General features: G+C 49.1%; 1 protein-coding gene across 5 annotated transcripts in view; it reads right to left on the reverse strand.

Annotated features, from left to right (window-relative positions):
- The window catches only part of SLC8A3 (solute carrier family 8 member A3), a 141,378-nt gene extending 122,675 nt beyond the window's left edge, over window positions 1-18,703 (reverse strand). For 2 of the 5 annotated variants that reach the window (XM_025442663.3, XM_025442658.3), the window contains exon 1: window positions 18,605-18,703. The gene's annotated coding sequence lies outside the window, so the exon portion shown is untranslated. Of the gene's footprint in view, window positions 1-2,609; window positions 2,628-18,604 lie in introns of those variants that run through there. The other 3 variants (XM_025442665.3, XM_025442662.3, XM_035720161.2) reach the window with 2 other exon arrangements.
- Between the last annotated feature and the right edge of the window lie 455 nt (window positions 18,704-19,158).

Raw genomic sequence — 19,158 nt, forward strand, 5'->3', positions numbered from 1 at the left:
ACTATTAATAAAACATTCAAGTGGCTCTTGAATACATTTTTTTTAAACTGTAGACAAGATTTGGGGGTGAAATGCAGCCCCATCTGCTGGCCTCAAACTGCTAAGAGGTGAGCATGAATTCAGGAGAATGGGAAGAAATTCAGCAGGATCTATGGATTCATCTTTGCACTCACCTCATTCAGATGCAATGAGAATGCAAATAACCATGCTACAGCTTTTTTAAAAAGAAGCTATTTGCCCATTTTCTACCTCTGCTACAGCCCTGTGCATTAACTTTAGTAACAGAAGAATGCTAGTTTCAGGGCACCTGGGTGGCTCAGTAGATTAAGCATCTGCCTTCAAATCAGGTCATGATCCCAGGGTCCTGGGATTGAGCCCCACATCAGGCTCCCTGCTTAGCAGGGTGCCTGCTTCTCCCTGTCTCCCTCTATCTGCTGTACCCTCTGCTTGTTCTGTCTCTCTCTCTCTCTGTCTCTCTGTCTCTCTCACTCTCAAATAATCTTTTAAAAATGTTAATTTTATCTGTACTACACCTTACAGGGTTCCAAGTCCTGTCCCTGCTCTCCACTGCTTCCCATCTCAGAAAATGGCACTGCCATCCACCCAGTTACTCACACAAGACATCTGCAGGCCTTCCTCTTGTTCCTGTCCCTTGTCCATCCAGCACCAACACCTAGACTCTCCTTCCATCTCTCCTAGCACTGCCACAGCTGCCATTAGCCTTCACTTCATGAATCTACTGCAGTGACCTCCTAATTGAACTCCCCACTCCAATTCTTGCCTTTCCCCACTTCATTTCCTTACACAGCAATAGTCACCTTTTCTAAAAACTCCAAATCTACACTATCACTTCCCTATTTGAACTCCTTCAGTAGTTTCCTCTTATTCTTAATATAAAGACTCTTTACTGAGTGACCTGCAAAGTCTCACATAAGCTACCTTCTTCCTCCTCTCCCCCTTTATTTTTTGCCCCTCTCCTTCTAACCACATTTCAGCAACAATGGCCTTTATATCAGGCCCTGGATGACACCAAGTTATTTTCCACCTCAGGACCTTTGTACGTGACATCAGCCACGATGATGAAATGACTTGTACTTCTTGGCACCCACACTCTTAACAATGCTTTAGATCTCAGCTTAAGTGTCACTGTCCCAGAAAAAAATTACCCTCATTCCTAAAGATGGTCAACCTTCTCTGTTCCTCTCATCACACTCTACTTTTCCTTTATGGCATTTATTAAACTTTGAAATTACATGTTTGTTTGTGGGATTATATAATTAATGTCTAGCTCAGCCATTAAACCGTGAATGAAAGCAAAGAGGATAGTTATTCTGTTTATTGTGGTACCCTAAATAGTCAATTGGTAAGTGCTCAGTAAATGTCTGTTCTTAGAATAAATAAACATAGCCACTATGGAAGCTTCCTCGGGGCTGTGAACTGAATTGTGTCCCCTCCCCACAACTCATATGTTGAACCCCTAAACCCCAGTGTGACTGTATTGGGAGATAGGGCTTTTAGGAGATAATTAAAGTTAAATAAGGGTATAAGGGTGCGTCCTCCTCTGATAGGACTGATGGCTTTATAAGAAGAGGAAGAGAGAGAGTATTCTCCGTCTGCCACATGGTGAGAAAGTAGCCATAGGCAAGTGAGGAAAAGAGCTCTCACCAGAAAATGAATTGGCCAGCACTTTGATCTCAGACATTCCAGCCTCCAGAACCATGAGAAAATAAATTTCTATTGTTTAAACTACCCGGTCTGTGGTATTTTGTTATGGCCGCCTGAGCTGATTAATACACTCAGACATCAGCCTTCTTTAACGCCACTTTATGACCTGAATTACAGCCATTTCCTTCAGAAAAAAAAAAAAAATAGAGAGATCTCATAGACGAATCCTGACTAGATTTGAGAGGCTATGTATGACCTCTTTAAACCCCCAAGGCTTGTACCTAAAGAGAAATTCCCTCCAGGACACAGTATGCCTTGATGCATACTGTAATCATGAAGGCCTCCCTTCCAAAGAGCTGGATTAACTTGGTTTCATATTCCCCAGAATGGCAGCCAAGTGCTGAGGTCCACATTCCCCTTGGTCCAGGTACTGGGGGTCATCACAGCATGTGCTTGGGGCTTTGACCTCACTCAGAAAAGAAGAGGTTATGAGGATGTTGGAAGAGTGGGGCAGCTGAAGCTGTTCAGTATCCATGTTCAAAGGCTGAAATGTCTCATAATCTGCAATGAACAGAGACCTTCCCCCTTCACAGGTTTGGCATCGGAGAAATGTGGACAGAGAAGGATCTTGACACCTTGCCTTAACCTCTGAAAACCCTCCATTTTGTGGATTCCAATAAGCCCCATGCAGTAAGAGACAGAAGGTGGGCACAGCTGGAGCAGCTATTTGATCAGGAGCCAACATGGTGACACGAGGTGGCAGCTGCATGGATTAGCCAACCGGAAGGGGGTGGGCCATCCACAGGTTAGGGACAAGGGCTGGCTTTCTGAAGTCAAAGGACACAGAACACTTAGGTAGTAGAGTCATCCTGATCAACAGGGCACAGGGACTCCCGCTTATCTCACCCCACAGGAGAATTAGGATGATCGTGGTCTTCGCTCACCTAGATCTTGCAGACATCTATGGTAACAGGTATTTTGGGGAATATGTTGTCAGGTGGTCAGAATCAGGGGCCGCTTTAGAAAGACACAGAGAAAACAAATGAACTGAAGGAAAAGATGAAAGAAAACAAGGAAAGAAGGTGGCTAGTAAGTGCCTGCACTGAATTCTTGTAATTGAAGGTAGAAAATGGCCTGTGAATTCCAAGTTGTTCCTTCTGCCCCCGCCAGGCGATGGTTTCTGCCTGAGATGTTAGGAGGAGAGTGGACACTGCTGATGACCTGGCCAGTGGTCACTTTTTTGTGATGTTACCCTTTTCCCAGACAAAATTGAGGCAGATTCTAACCCACTTGGGATCCACCCAGCTCCTTTAAGACCCAAATGATCTTCTGTGGTTCCAGAAGGTTCGTAATCAGCCCTAAGGCATACTCAGGGATATGATTCAGCTTGAGAACCCCAACACCACCCCAAATAATGAAGACATTAATAATAGTCACTAACACATATAAGTGCTTGGTGTGTGCATCATGCTAGGTACTTCTTCATTTAACTTTCATAATGATCCTATAAGATTAGTACTATTTTTATCCCTGTTTTACGTTTTGGGGAACTAAGTCTTAATTAAGTCAGTTAATCAAAGTATAAAGCAAGGAAGTAGCAGAGCCGAAGCTCACATGCAGGTGACATAAAATTTATGGTTTTAACCACTCCATTTTACTAAGGTGTCCTACTTCGCTGTAGAATATCCATGGCCCCCTGTCAGCTTCCAGTTTTCTGTAGACTTAGAGGCAACATGACTGACCCATCCAGTCTGCCATGAAACATTAACCATTTGGTAGAGCTGCCTAGTTCCCAGCCTTCCTGGGGTGTCCCGGCTGCCTGATGCAGTCTGCCACCTGGACATTCTCCTTCCCATCAGTTCAGTTTGACAAAATTAGCAAAAACTGTTGGTTTGCCAGGCTTGGCACTAGATGTTGATGGGCAGAATGAAATGTAAGACACAGGCTTTGCCCTCAAAGATACAATCCAGCAGGGGTGGAGAACTGCACAAATAGGCATTTTTACTATAGTAAGTGAAGGTTCGGTCAGAATGGTTTGGGCACATGAGGAGGGCGCTGAGCCAGCCTGGGGATTCAGGGAGGCGTTCTGAAGGAAGTGATCCTTGAAATGAGTCTTCAAGCATGAGTGAGCTTTAGTCAAAAAGAAGGGAAGGAAGGAAGGAAGGAAGGAAGGAAGGAAGGAAGGAAGGAAGGAAGGAAGGAAGGAAGGAAGGAAGGAAGGAAGGAGGGAGGGAGGGAGGGAGGGAGGGAGGAAGGGAGGGAGGAAGGGAGGAAAGGGAGGAAAGGGATGGTGGGAGAGTAGAGTAGGAATCTGGAGCCCTTATGTCAAGAACCTTAGGGTCCCAGAAACCTCTACCGCCTTTGGAAAACTTTCCTTGACAATGCCGTCTTCCTCTAGGGAAGATGAAAAGGGGAGGGAAGGGAAGGAAGGGGGAAGGAAGAGGAGGGAAGAGAAGGAAGGAAGACAGACTTTTGAGTCAAAAGGATAGGCCAAGCAAAGATATGGAGACATGCAAAAGCCTGCTGTGTGCCTGGGACTACAGGGAATTCAGCGCGAGGCAGGAGTGGTGAAGACTGGACATGTAGGGGGGACTCCATTCATGGCAAGTCTTATATGCCAGGCTGAGAAGATGGATTTTATCTGAAGGGCAGTGAAAAGCCAATGACAGGACTGTTAGCAGGGGAGTGACATGGTCTTATCTGTATTTCAGAAAAACCAGTTTGGATAAAGGGTTTAAGATGGCTATAAGAGGAACAAGACCAGAACAGGACGATCAGTTAGAGGTCTATTGGAAGCAGCACAGATACACCTAAAGAGAATGGGCCTGGGGTATTTGCTGCATATGATGACCCTCTGTCCCCATGTCACATTCCTCTTCCTCAGCTGAACCAATGCCCGGGCGCAGCCCATGGCTTCTCATCCCTTTCCCGGATTATTATCCGAACACCCCCAGGGGCCATCTGCAAGGTGTCTGTGTCCTCAGCAGTGGCTCCTGACATCTTTTAATATCACTGGCAAATTTAATTAAAGTCACTGTTCCTCTGCTCTTCCAGATCATTAATAAAACAGTGCCACCAGGCCAGACTGAGCAAATCTCCCTCCTGCTACGCCCTCACTTTCTCCAATGGGAACACTGCTCCAGGCCTGTCACCAGCCTGGGTAGAGCTGTCCTGCTCTGCTTCTAAATCTGGGCCCCTGCACAGGCGTCACAGCCAATTTACATGAAACTTTTTTGTGCAGCCAGGCTGCTCTGGATCCCACGTGTCTCGGGAGTACAAGACCACTGCATCTTCTCCTGCACTTCCCTACGGGGACATGCATCAGTGCAGAGTCCTCTCTGTGGCAGTACTCCCCAGACACACAGGAGCTAAAGCCCTCACACTCTCAATAGGAAAGATGTGACGTCAGCCACTTAGGTACTTTGACTGTCATGACAGGAACTTGGATCCAAGGAGGAAAACATAATGATGCTGGATTTTGTTCCTTATTACCTCTTTGAATCTTGATAGTGAAGGAGGTACTATTATCATCATGCTCTGTTTTTACAGATAAGCCAATTTGAGCTCATAAAGATTAAGTAATTTGCCTGAAATCACAGTAAGGGGCAGCTCAGGTGGCTCAGAAGTTTAGTGCCGCCTTCGGCCCAGGGCGTGATCCTGGAGTCCTGGGATCGAGTCCCACATCGGGCTCCCTGCATGGAGCCTGCTTCTCCCTCTGCCTGTGTCTCTGCCCCTCTCTCTCTCTCATGAATAAATAAATAAAACCTTAAAAAAAAAATCACAGTAAGTAGAAAGTGAAGCATTTGAGTACTGGCAGCCGAGCTCCAGGGCATACAGTTGTCAACCACTGGCTTAGTATGTACCCTGGGTTTGGGGGGTCCCCTTTGAGCAAGCGCCCAGGAAGGATGGGGTAAGCTTTTCTGGACGTGCAGTTCTCCCCATGAGCTTGGCGGCTCTCCATACCCCAAGGCAGCCTGGGGTATGAGTGATAGAGCCCCAAATTTGAAAGCAGGAGGTGAGAACATTTTTCACAAGCTGTAAGAACTTAGAGTCAGTGAGACTCTCAGGGGATTAGCTTCCTTGTCCAGAAAATTCACGTCGGGTTGGACCATCTCCATAGGTCCTTTGAGACAAAGATGCTCTGATTGCAGGCAGGCCTGTCTCTCCAAAGACAAGGAACAGAAGAGACACATTCAAGTTAGCTTGGCCCAGAACAGTGCGAGAAACAGGCACAGAATTCAGACTCCCAGGAGCCCTCTGCAGAAGAGGGTATGTTAAGGAAGGATGGAAGGAAAAGGGACCCAAGAAAAAGTCAAGGAGGGATGCCTGGGTGGCTCAGCGGTTAAGCGTCTGCCTTCAGCTCAGGGCATGATCCTGAAGACCCGGGATCGAGTCCCACATCAAGCTCCCTGCACGGAACCTGCTTCTCCCTCTGCCTATGTCTCGCCTCTCTCTCTCTGTCTCTCTGTCTGTCTCTCATGAATAAATAAAATTTTAAGAAGAAAGAAAGAAAGAAGAGAGAAAGAGAGAAAGAGAGAAAGAAAGAAAGAAAGAAAGAAAGAAAGAAAGAAAGAAGAGAGAAAGAGAGAGAAAGAAAAAGAAAGAAAGAAAGAAAGAAAGAAAGAAAGAAAGAAAGAAAGAAAGAAAGAAAGAAAGAAAGAAAGGAAGGAAGGAAGGAAGGAAAAAGTCAAGGAAAGCCTACCTTCCGGAGTTGCCAAATGCACACAGGATCAAATCCATTTTATAAACAACCACTCTTTGGATGCCCATCCGGAGCCAAGTATTTGCTAGTGATTAGGAGTATGGCCATGAATGAGCTACGCCACGTCCTCAACCTCACAGAGTTTATCTTCTGATAAGGGATAGAGACAAATAAGTAATTACAGGAATAATTGATGATAATGATGTCCCAGGAAGTAATATCTTTTTCTTGTGCTGCTCTGAGCTCTCAGGCCACTGCACAGGTGCTTCAAACCATGTGGGCAGGGCTGCAATGCAGCATGGCTTTATAATACAGAGAATCTTGCAGGAGTGCGTGAGATGGCATTTTACCGTTCTTGCTTCTCCTGTCTCATGAGATGGTCATATTTGCCTTCCCTAGAAGTCCCTCAGATTCTTAATAACATCCAAACCATAGGGTAAGTTCATGGAACCCTGCTGACATTTTCCTAGGCACTATCATACCAGAAGAGGAAGCCCCCTGGTTAGTGTTGAGGAGCAGCAGGTCTTAGGCTCCTTGTGCTTTATATAAACCATTTTTTAAATGACAACAAAAACAATAACCATATCTATTCATCAAGCACCTACCCTATGGCCAGCATTGCAGTAAGCACTTTTATGGCTGCTATTATTTAATACCGAAGCACCCCACAATGAGACATATTATTATCTGTGTGAGAAATGAGGGTACTTGGGCTCAAAGATTAATAACCTACCCAAAGTCCACTAGATGAGCAAGTAGCACAGCTGAGCTATGAAATTTGGTCTGTCAAGTGCCAAAATCTGCTTTCCAACCTCAAGGGATGAAAGGGATGGGTGGGAGAGTAGAGTAGGAATCTGGAGCCCTTATGTCAAGAACCTTAGGGTCCCAGAAACCTCTACCGCCTTTGGAAAACTTTCCTTGACAATGCCATCTTCCTCTAGCTTCAAAATGACTCAGTTAGTCTTCTGTGTTCCTGTAGCACTCTGGCCGCCACTGAAGCACTTTTACATTGACCTGGGCTTATCTGTGTATGTGTCCATCTTCCGCACTTTTATGGAAATTCCCAGAAGAATCTCAACTCAATATTGAGAAGCTTTATTTTTATTTTTATTTTAGGACAAGTGGTCACACTCAGTGAAACTCTATTGATAGGGCTATGAGGTTGGACCTGACCTCTGATATCCTCTCTGCCTCTAAAATTCTATGGCTCAAAAGCTCACTGATTCTACGATTCTAAGGCTTACCAGACTCTGTGGAGGCTCAAGGATTTTTGCTCTCTGCAAGTCTGTGACAGATCTAGGGAGTCACAAACAATGAGAGTGGGCCAGATAGGAAGAGGAGAAGCTCTGCCCACTTAACTTCTGCTCCTCCCACTGCTAGAACTACAACTGCCTCTAAGTAACCCCCCAAGCCAGAGGCAGGAATGAAACACTAGGATTACATGCTGGAGAGCACTGTGCATTAGAATAACTTTGGAGTTTTAAAAAAATACAGACACCTAAATCCTGCTCCAGACCTAAGTTTTGGACTCTCTGGGAGTGGAGTCCAGATATCTACATTTCTTAAAAGTTCCTTACCTGGTTTTGAGGTATAGCCAAGGTTGAAAATCCTAGAAGAGAAGAGAAGGGATGCAGCCTGACTATGATACTTGCATCTCAGTAATTCTAATCATTAGAGACTTTCTTTGGCTAGGAGAAGTCTTAGTGTATGGTGAGCTGACTCACAATGGGTACCAAAAAGTCTTTCTATGTTCTGGACAAATATCCCACACTCCTGGACTTTCGCTTTCAAATCTTGCCAAGGATATGCCGACTCATACAAGTAGATTTTTCCCTTTGTCTCTCCCTAAACCTGCTGTCTGCTTGGTTTACACTTTTACTAAGGAAATTTAAAAGATCCAGAGTTACCTTATCTTCATAGGAAAATGATGCTACTCATCCATTTCAGCAGAACAGGTTTCTAATTATTTTCCCTTCTAGTGATGAGAGCTTCTGTTGATTTGTCCACACTTTTCCTCCTTATCTCTTAGTCTGCTCATTCATTCATGCTGCATGCATTCGAATGAAACCCAGTCTATGTGTCACAGGTTGACTGCCACCCAGAATTAAGGTGAGGAAGTTACTCTGATTTGTACCCACTCCATTTTTTGCACACGTAAAAAAATAAAATAAAATAAAAGTTCCTAGAGGGTAGGAATTTTTATCAGTTTGGTATTTCTGTATCCCCAGTGCCTATCTCAGTGCCTGGCATATAGTACTCAGTATGTATTTACTGAATGAATAGATACATTGAAAAAATGGCAAAAATAGAAGGCATAATATCCAGTGATTTCTCCCACGCTTGGCAGTGTTCAAATGGAGCATCCCATCTGTCAGGGATGCTGTGAGCAAGGTTTTTCCAAGTTTGAGTAGTATGAACAAAAAATAATCCCCTTTGAGGAGTACCCACTTCACTGGGGAACAGTGACAGAAAATCAAATAATCACAACAAAACAAGTACTAGACATGGAAGTATGTGCAAGTTGCCAAGAGAGCACAGAGAAAGGAAGGCCTAAAGCTGTCTGCAATCGTCAGGGCCGGTTTCATGAACCAAGCCACTATAGATGTAGGATTTGAAGAACGAACAGTAGTTCACTGGGTGGGAGCCAATGCATCTCAAATAAATAACAGAAAGCCCATGCTAACGAGCATGGCAGCCTGAACGAGCAGTGTGTGCTCAAAGAAGGGAGAGCGGTGTGGCGGAAGGACAGGGCACTCGACAGAAGCTGCAGAGGTAAGTGAGGAATAGCTCATAAAAGGCCTCATACACCCAGCCAACGACTTAGAGCATCATTCTGGGGGCAGCCAGGAGACAGTGAAAGTGTGAATCATGAGAGGGACAAGACTGACATTTTTCCTTTGGATAGGAGACCTAGTGTGATGGCAACAGGGAAACCAGGTGGGTGAGTCAGAACAAGGCAAGACCAGAGCAGGAAGACTAGTCCAGAGGCTCTCCCAGCATCTGAGTGTGATGGAACCGGAATCTGAACAGATAGATGCAGCGACAGTGGGCCAGCGGTGGAGGGTGCGGATTTGTGAGCTCTTTCAGAAGTAGAATTAATAGGTTTTGGAGACCAACCAAAAACAGCGGAGGATGGTGAAAGAAGAATGAAGAGGCACAGCAATGACCAAACCACATCAGGCACGTTGGTTCTCCCGCTGGCCCTGCAAAGGTCCTCCTGCATCAGGGATCTCCAGACCCAATGCCATGAAAGCCCAAGAATCAACATAAAACATGCTGAACTTAGATACATGTGTTGCTTTAGGGACATCCTGTAGTCAATGGGGTCATCGAGGGTTCTGGGCTCTCCAGGAAGAGAGCAGGAAAACCCTGGAATTCCACCAAAGCACCCAAGTACTCCCCAGTCTACTCAACATGATACCCATCTGTTGATTCAATTGTCCAGACTGTGATCAGCTCTGGAGATGCAGCGATGAAGCAGGTCTGGTCCCTGCCATGGACCAGTGCATCGAGAAGCACACCAGATCTGAATCTAGATGAGAGCAAAGGGTTTGGGGATTTCTGTGCTCTGGCTGAGAGCATCACAGAAGCAGTGGAGTTGATTTCTCGCGTCTATCCCAAAGGAGCTTATGCAGCGTCACAGAGGAAAAATGAACTCATGGACATATTGCCTCTCTGAAATACTGCTAGCTAAGATGATTCAAAGTATTTTTATTTTTACTTATTTGAGAGAGAGAGAGAGAGCACAAGCAAGGGAGGGGCGCAGACTCCCCGCTGAGCAGGGAGCCCAATGTGGGGCTCTACCTAGGATCCTGGGATCATGAATGGGGCCAAAGGCAGCCGCTTAACCAACTGAGCCACCCAGACTCTCAAATTAAGTCTTTTTAAAAGATCCAAAATATTGTGAGGAACTCATGCCCTAGAGTGACTACAAGAAAGCCAGATTCTGCTCATTGATTCACAAAAGAAGCATGTGTCGAGCATTTACTAGGTGCCTACGATTGTAAGTTTCACTTCTGCCCGGATGTGTTCTCAAATGTATTGAGTGGCAATTAGGTGTCACAGTGTGTTCTAGCTACTGGAGATTTCAATATGCTCTCTCTCTTGCCTGGAATCCTGCAACAGTTGCCAATCTTGCCCCTTCTCTTATAGTCTACTTTCCACAAGACAGCCAAAAATGTCTTTAAAAAAAAAAATCTAAATCAGACCCTGTCATCCTTAGCAACCTCCTCTTCCTGCAGAACTCCGCACCCCCTTACTGACTTCAGCTTCTAACTACTGCCCTGCACTCCCACCACTCTGTTTCGCCCCTGCCTAACTCCACTCTAGCTAAGGTGGCGCTCTCTAAAGTTCCTAGAACACACCAAGCACGCACCTGCCCTAGGACTTTTGCATTTACTCTTCTCTTGGCTTGGAACACCCTTACCCTAAAGATCCCCATAGGTCACTTTCTCATTTCAATCAGGTCTCAGATGCCAGCTTCTCAGAGGCTTGCCCCCTCATCTTACCTGAGCATGATCCCAGCCCTCCCCGTCAGCACTCTCTGGCACACTGCTGTTCATTTTCTTTAGAATACACATCACTTGCTGAAGTTATCGCTGTTTCTGTTTGTCTGTTTACTGGTTTATCATAGACCATAAACCCCATGGTAGCTGGAACCTTGTCCTTCCGGTTCACCTTCTTGATCATAGTATTCTCAGGACCTCGACAAGTGCCTGGCAGGGTGAGTGTCATATTCGCTGAGTGGATCCATGCTGCCTCTACAGGATTAAGTGATATGGGACAGAGGTACCAGTGAGGGGGACTACCAACTTCCTGGGAAGCCGGCTGGTAGAGAGGTAAATGGTTAAAGCCACTGACCTCAGAGAGCAGTCTGTTTCCTCCCTGCAGAAGAACAAGAGCACGCAGTGTTTAGACAGCAGTCCCAACGTTGCTTCTAACATGATTCCTTCTCCGTGCCATGGCCCCCTCATTGGCACCCTACCCACAGTGTGCGGCATAATAATTAGCAACATTTAGAGTGCATCATTCATTCAACAAATCTTAAGCAATACTATGTGCCAATAGTCTACAAAGCCTCCCTCCTCACTCACCTGGACTCATGTAATCCTTTTGTGAGGATGTTCATACAGATGAAACCATGTGGCTCACTCAGTTAAATGCCAAGAATCTCTCTGCCAATTGATAATGGAGCCAGAACCAAACCTTAGTCCTAGGGCTGCCAGAGGTCTCCTTCCACCAAGCCTAAAGGACTATCATTTCAGAAATGAGCAAGAGAAAACGCCCCCTGTCAGGGCTGGGTCAAGGGAATGAGGAGCCCAGGGAGCCCTGAGGGGGTATTGCTCCTGCCCCTCTCTGTTTCCCAGAGAAAGCCACCTGGGCCTTATCTTTCAGGTCACCCACAGAGAGGGCTGCCATCCCCCTGCCCTGTTACCTGCCCATCAAGAGAAAGCTGGTGATTAGCTGCCTTTATGTACCTTTGCCTCGGCTCCTTCTCCAGGAGCCTGATTTATTTTAATGCCATTTAATTTCTCTTAATTTTCCAATGTTGAAATGTGGAATTAAATCATATCATTGCCTGAATAGAGAACAAAGGGGCTCTGGCAAACAGTCAAAGTCATCTCTCTGAGCTATGACTGGGGGATTCTCTTGTACAATCAGCAATAGGACACCGTGGGCCCTCCTTCAACAAGAGGGTGCCAGGGGCAGACTCAGGACTTGGGGCAGCTGTGCACTCTCCTCACTCCTCTAAGGATTCCCCTAGAGGATGACTCCCCCATTAGGTCTTCCTGAGGGGCTCAACATGATTCTTCCAGTCTCACAGGGGAGAGAAAATGCTCGTGTGGCAGGGGGTGGGCACAGGCTCTGGAAAGCTGCTGAGCAAAGTAGTCCCCCATAGATTCTCAACAGAGTCTACATGGCTCTAAATAAGGGGAGCAGTGCGAGGGCTGAGACTAGACTGGCTGAAGTACGTGGGGTCTAGAGCAGTACCAGTCATTCTGTGAATGCCCTGGAGTGTTGTAGTGGGAGGTGACTCTAAGCAGGAGTGCCAACCCAGGGCCACCAGGGCACTCCACCAGCTCAGGGTACTGTGTAGGCCACGCATCCAGAGAGTTGAGTTGGCTGGCCGGCCATGCTGATCTCTAGAAACCCCATGTGATAAGACACACTGGAGGCTTCAACTTGTAACTAGAAGGTTCTGAAACGAAAGATACTGTCAGAACTAAAAGTATTCTCAGTAGGAGGCGATCTATAGGGTGTGGAACAAGCCTCACAGGATATAGAATTGTCAGGCCAAGGGGGTAGCTTAAAAGTCAACACATCCAACATAACCCTTTCTGATGGATAAGGAATTGAAGGCCCACAGAGCGGAGTGGGTCTTGTCTGCAGTCGTCAGATAAGAACTAACACCTAAACTTCTACAGTTCAGTGCTTCTTCTGTTACACCACATTGCCTGCTCCTAGTTTGGTTTTTGACTCCACCGCTGGCCTCTTTAATGATAAATGGTGCAGATCCCCTTTCTTGACCTTGTTTCACCGACCTCAAAAATGAGGAAGGTTATTCATTTATTCACTCCTTCATTTTTCACTGAACACCCACTGTGTCTCAAGTATCACATGACAGAGACTAAATGAAAGAAAGCACTTGGTCCCAGAGGGGTGGCAAGACCATGTGCAAAAACAAAGCAACAGGGCAGCCCAGGTGGCTCAGCGGTTTAGCGCCACCTTCAGCCCAGGGCATGATCCTGGGGTCCCAGGATCGAGTCCCACATCAGGCTCCCTGCATGGAGCATGCTTCTCCCTCTGCCTGTGTCTCTGCCTCTCTCTCTCTCTCTCTCTCTCTTTCTCTCTCTCTGTGTCTCTCATTAATAAATAAATAAAGTCTTTTTAAAAAAAAGCAACACACTTCCATTTTAGTAAGTCTAAGGGCCTCACGAAAAACAGAGACCGTGTTATCAAAATTCAGAGGAAGGGGTGGCTCTCCATTGAAGCTCCCCTCAGAAAGAAGCACTTGAATTGAACACCGAGGGGCGGGTAGGCTTCTCAGTGAAAGGTAAACTGTGAACAAAGGCACAGAAGAGGAAAGGACAAGTTTATGGAGGTGCCTACACAGGACCCATAAGATGTGAACCTTGGCTCAGGCCACGGAGGGCTCTGAGTGCAGGCAGGGGGACAGCTGCCAAACATGGGAGGCCCTGCAAGGTTTCTGTGAAGGAAAATGACAGGCCCAGAAGGGTGTTTTAGCGGGGGGATCTTGTACCCGTCTTAACATGAATTGAAGGACCAAGAGGTTGAAGCCGGGAAGACATTAGAAAGCTAATTTATTCAGGATGACAATAATAGCAACTACTTGATAGGGCGATGGTAAAGACTGAATGAGAAAATCAATGAAAAGCACTTTGCAACAGGGTAGCTAACAGGTGGTAAAGGCACAAATGTTGGCTGCTGTTAACAACAACTATTACTGTTATCATGACGATTTTTTAAGAGGTGATCAAATGCACTCAGGTGCTGGTGGGAGGAATAGAGAAGGTGGGGGTGGACTTAATCGACAGCAACAATATTCAGGGATGAAGCAGAGGAGTCAAAGATAAACTCGGGGATTTTTGCCCAAGTGACCAGAAGTTGACTGGAGCCATCCACAGAAAGTGAGAAGTCAAGAGAAGTAGCTCCTAGGGACAAAGGCGATGTCAGTTTAGTAGAAACTCCACTTGAGGAGCTGAGGGGACATCTTGTCAGAGATATTGTGTGAGTGGCTGGAAACAAGACACGGGGCTTGGAGAGCTACAGTGACGGAGGAGTCGCAGGCATGGCACAAACCACGAGGCAGTGCGCCAAGGGGCAGTGGAGAAGGGGACAGCAGGAGGGAGGAGAGACTCCTGGAGAGGAGGTAGAAGGGGGGGACCACGTGGAGAGCTGTGGGTCCCGGAGAGCCAAGAGGGGGAAAGTTTCTGGAGCTAACAGTCAATCTTCTCTGGCAGGGGGCAGGGGGGCAGGGGAGGGATCAGAAACCAAATATTACATTCAGGGAGATGAGATGTCCTTGGTGGGTGACAGTTGGGCAGAAGGTAGAGAAACGTGGGAAAGCTTGGGGCTAAAGGAATGCATGAGTGGTGGCAAAACGGAGACAGATGTTTACTCTAGAAGCTCAAGAGTTTGGTGAAAGCTGCATGGAAAGGGAGCGTGAAGGCGTAGGAGTTAGACAGAGGACATCCTTTTTAGGCTGGGGCCTGCTGAGCCTGCTTACAGTTGGGGGGGGGGGGATCCAGTGCTGGAGGGGAAAGCATGAAAGGCTGGACGATGATGACCACAGAGCCGGGGTTGCCCCTGGGCTCTGTGCCCAAGGGGAACAGAGATCTTTTTTACTCTGACACCAGTGCCAGGAGAGGAGGAGGAACAAAGTGGGGGGAGATCAGGGTGCACGCTGTTTGGCTTCATTCTCTAAGGGGAGCATTACCCTGCATTACCCTGCGGTCCTCTCCTCGCAAGCAATGAGGAAATTACCACAGGGAAGCCAGGGCAGGATTATAGTTTCCAGTCCCACTTCCAGATTCAGGCCCCACATGACCCAGCCCTCCTGCCATACAACCAGGAAAGCATTATTTGTCATTCCAAGTATCAAAGCAGAAAATTTCATCCAGGATGAAATAGAACTGTTGCCTCAGTAGACGTGACTCTGTGTAGCATATCCAAATATCCTTGATTCTGGAATTAGCCTTTATTCACTCTCCACATTATCAAAAACTACACATATGCATATACAAACACATGTGATTCGTCCTGTCTAAATGTCTTGCTCGATAATCGCTATGGATCCAAACATGGATCTAAATCCATTCTTACCCATCCGGGCTCCTTCTTGAGACCTTCCCCAATCTTTGGAGTCTCAGATCTTTGGGGGTTTACCTTTCTCTGCAGCTCAGTAGGCCAGGAAGTGTGTCTTACACCTGCTGGAGCCATTTTTTCCTTTTCCCTTTCAGACAGGTACCCTGTCTAGCACTGGGTTTAGAGTGCCCATTCAAAACACAGACAACCAAACTCAAGCCAATCTCATTTTAAAAAATGGTGGAACATCTTCCTAAAAGAGCAGCTCTGGTATCTACACTTAAACTGAAAGAGGAACCCACTCTCTTAGGCCACCCAGAGGATGCACTGGGCTTCACGGCCTCCCAACTCTTCACCTCCATCTCTCTCCCTATATTCCAGTCTCAACATATCTTCTCAAATGCAAATCTGACTGTGCATTTCCTAAACCCCCAGTGGAAACAGTGAAAATCCTTGGCATGGAGTACCAGCCCTTGTAGGTTTGGCCCCTAGAGTCCTCCAGACTTCTTCCCTGGAACTGTACCCTATGTCTTCAATCATTTGGAAGAGCCTTTATCCACGTTACGTTTGCATGTGGATCCCTTCTGTCCCAACCCTTTCTCCCCACTCCCCCTCCCCACTTCCACCAAAGCCAACCCCTACTCATCCTTTCTTGGTAGGATTAGCTGTCCCTAGAAGTCCTCTTGAAGCCCCTATGGAGAGGTGATCTCTCTACATGCTTCCACTGTACCCGGGATTTACCCTCCACTGAAAGGAATCACTAGTTGATTGTCCCCGCTGGAATGCATGTATGTTTGAGGAAAAGGACCATTCTATTTTATTTGCCTCTATACCCAGCAAATGCCTGGCACAGTAGGCTGTTGTGGAATATTATTGAATAAATAGCTGACTGAGCCTCACCCGATATTTGAGCCTCTAATGCAAAACAACCAGGCTGAGTGAAAAGGAGGTTACCCTCTCTTCTTACCCAATCATGGTAGCTTAAAGAGAAGCCAAGATTCGGGACATGTTCCCCCAAATCCAGATTGTGAGCCGTGACTGGACCACTCAGGCCAAGGAACAATGCCCCCAGTCACTACCCATGGACAATCCCAGCAACCATGCCCAGAGACTATACAAGGTGCCACCTGGCACAGGAACGGGGCAGGGATGGGGCAAGAGCACACTCCCTCAGCCTCAGCATTCCAGATCAGGAAGGAGCTGAAAGGAAGGAAATGGTTTTTACAGGGTCCATTTGATAACTCCGTTCTTTCTTCTCTGACTGGAAGGCAGTACAGCAGATGCCAAAGTGGAGATCAGAGGAGCAGAGCGGAGAGGATGAATAACTTGGCCCTTCCGAGTTCATTCTTCATCCAGTATTTACTGAGCGCTGGTGCTAGGCCCCGCGGATACACTGTGAAAGGACAACAGCTATGTTCCCTCCTTCCATGGAGCTGACTGTCTAGAGGTGGGACTAGCATTACTCGATCATATAAGTAAATTTAATATGCATCTTTAAATTACTTCAAAACAATAGGTTCAGGTTATAAGTGCCCAGAGGTTCTGGCCCAGTCAGAGAAGGTATGGAAGGCTTCCTTGAGGAAGTAACCAATGACCTAAGAGCTGGAAGGAGAACAGGACTACATTTGACAAGAATGGGGTTGGAGTTTAGAGGTGTTGGAAGAACAAGAAAGCATTCCAAGTACAGAAAACTGCATGAATAGCCTTTCCGTCTCCATGAAGTTCAAGAATGATTTCAAGTTCAGATCTGTAGGCCCCATCTGCTTCTTCTCAATCCAACATCCATATTTTATTTTAGAAAAAAGGTTAGGGAGTGGACATGTGTGTGGGGACTGCGTAAAGGAATCGTAGATTCGTAGATGGCAATGAGGAGCTGGGGTGATCAGCCCACACCACGCACGGCACCCTAAGCTCTGGGATCAACCATGCCCCCCTCCCCTGAGGGACCGCAAGGCATGAAAAGGCAGGTTCCTCTCAAACTTGCCAGCCGGTTAAAAAGAAGAAGCCAGCAGGAGGCCGGCGCCCCTATGGAGTGCTCGGATCCCCTATTTCAGGAAGAGCATGGCGCAGCAGCTATATTTGAAAATCGAGGTAAACAAGAGCTCAGCTCAAGTGGATGGGGCACAACAGCTGTGGAAGATTAATCACAGGCGGCTGCAAGTCACCAGGTCGCCGGAGGCCCGGAGGCTTCCCTTTCGGTGCCCCACCAGTAGGCCGGCGGCGTGCCCATCACGTACCCACAAGTCCCTCCGCTCGGGGTGTTTCTTGACCACCGGGGAGCTCAGGGCTTCGCAGCCTGCCTTTCTGAGAACCTGCCCCAATTTCAACCCTCTGCCCAGGAGACTGAACCAGCAAACGTTTAGGGTTTTTTAGTCGCCAGAAAAGATAAGTGAGTGAGAGACAGAGAGAGAGAGGGAGGGAGGGAGGGAGAGAGAGAGGGAGAGAGAGGCGGGCAGCAAGCGGGTAAATTTATGGCACCGCATTAAAGACATTTGTTCTATTTAACCACCCCCCCTCCACTCCCTCCGCGGTTAAAAATAAAACTCAATGAATAAAGACGAAAAACCGCTTCCTCCCCCCCCCCCACCCCCCGGAGCAAATCGCTTTCTTCATCTTCCCCGGGGGCTCGGGTCCTGGGGGCAGGTCAGGCAGGGTCTGCAGAGCAGCGCTAAGCCTCCGAGTGGGGGCCTGTGTGCGTCCGTGAGTGTGTGTGCGTGTGTGTGCTGGGGAGGGTGGCGGGGATGGGTTAGTTATGCACCTCGCGTCTCCCCACCCGGCCGAGGCCCGCCCGGACCCCCGCGGTCCGGAGGGCGCGGGCCCCGAGAACCCCTCCCTCTCCCCGCCCCCTGGGCCACGGCGGGCCGGTGCGCCTGGGCTGCAGTTCCCGACCCGCCGCGCCGGAGTCCCGGGCTTGGGCGCGCGCCCGCGTGTGTGTGTGTGTGTGTGTGTGTGTGTGTGTGTGTGCGCGCGCGGGCGCGCGCCGCGGGGTAACGCGCTCGGCTCCGAGCCCCCGACCCCCGCGGGCACTCGCAGCCCCGGGAGCACGGCCCGCACCCAGGCCCCCGCCCGCCCGCCCGCCCGCGCCGCAGCGTCAGCCTCCCGGGTGCGCACCCGCCGCCCGAGCGCACACACATGCCCGGCGCCTGGGTCTGCGCCCCCCCGCGATCCCCCCCAGACACTCTGCCACCATGCCCCCCCCAGCTCCGCAGACAAAACGTCCACTTTCCGAGGCGCCCTCCCCCCACCTCTTGGGGCACTGAACCCACGGGAAGGCAGCTCGTGGGAATGGTCTTGAGAAATAACTTAATCAGCACCAGCATTCGCCAGCGGGAGCCCTCGGGGGGCATCCCAAGCCCCCAGCCCCGGCCGCCCGCTGCGGGGGAGGGGCAGGAGGCTCACCCCATTACTCACCGTTTCCTCCCGGTCTCCCGAGCGGAGTGGCCAAGCGGGGGGGGGGGGGGGGGGAAGGTGCGCGACGCCCCGCCGCCCGGCTGCTCAGCGGCCGCAGAGGCTCATCGCCCCCGCGGGCTGCCCGCCGGCCGCAGCCGCGTCCGGGGCATGTCAGTCGGCAGCCGCCGCCGCCCGCGGGGCTCCCGGGCTCGCAGCCCTCAGCGGGGGGGGCCTGGGGAGGACCGGGGAGAGCCCCCCCCGAGGACCCCCGCAGGAGCCCGGGCCGGAGCGGGGGCTCGGGACTGAGCCCGGGGAGGCCCGGAGTCCCGGGCACCGGCAGCGCGGGGGGGGGATCCCTGCCGGGAGGGGCGGGCAGGCGGGCGGCCCGGCGCGCCCTGGCGGCTCGGAGGGACCCCGGCTCGCGGCCGCGTCGCCGGGGCTTTCCCGGGGCTGGGCGCGCGCTCCGGCTCTCCGCCCGGCACCCGTCACCGCGGAGGGGACGCGCCGAGGGGCTGGTTTCTGGGCGAGCCGCGAGCTTTGCCCATTAAGCTGCAGCAAGAAGCCAAATCAAAAAG

This window comes from Canis lupus, chromosome 8, assembly GCF_003254725.2.
Source record: "Canis lupus dingo isolate Sandy chromosome 8, ASM325472v2, whole genome shotgun sequence".
Lineage (NCBI taxonomy): Eukaryota > Metazoa > Chordata > Mammalia > Carnivora > Canidae > Canis > Canis lupus.